The sequence below is a fragment of the Lupinus angustifolius genome, chromosome LG14 (assembly GCF_001865875.1).
Source record: "Lupinus angustifolius cultivar Tanjil chromosome LG14, LupAngTanjil_v1.0, whole genome shotgun sequence".
In the NCBI taxonomy this organism is placed as follows: domain Eukaryota; kingdom Viridiplantae; phylum Streptophyta; class Magnoliopsida; order Fabales; family Fabaceae; genus Lupinus; species Lupinus angustifolius.
In genome coordinates, this window is record NC_032022.1 from 564,258 (window position 1) to 564,777 (window position 520).

Genomic DNA, 520 nt, shown 5'->3' on the forward strand with positions numbered 1-520 from the left:
GATGGGGAAGAGGATGAGGATAGGATGAGGAGGAGGATGAGGATGGGGAAGAGGATGAGGATAGGATGAGGAGGAGGATGAGGATGGGGAAGAGGATGAGGATAGGATGAGGAGGAGGATGAGGATGGGGAAGAGGATGAGGATAGGATGAGGATGAGCATTGGATGATGATGAGGATGACGATGAGGAAGAGGATGAGGATGTGGATGAGGATGAGGACGAGGATGAGGACGAGGATTAGAATGAGGATGAGGATGAGGATGTGGACGAGGATGAGGATGATGATAAGGACGAGGATGAGAATGAGGATGAGGACAAGAATGAGAATGAGAATGAGGTTAGGATGAGGGTAAGGATGAGGATAGGTTGAGGACTAGAATGAGGATGAGGATGACGATATGATGAGGATGAGAATAGGATGAGGATGAGGATAAGAATAGGATGAGGAGGAGGATAGGATGAGGACGAGAATGAGGATGAGGATAGGATGAGGATGAGGATGACGATGAGGAAGAGGATG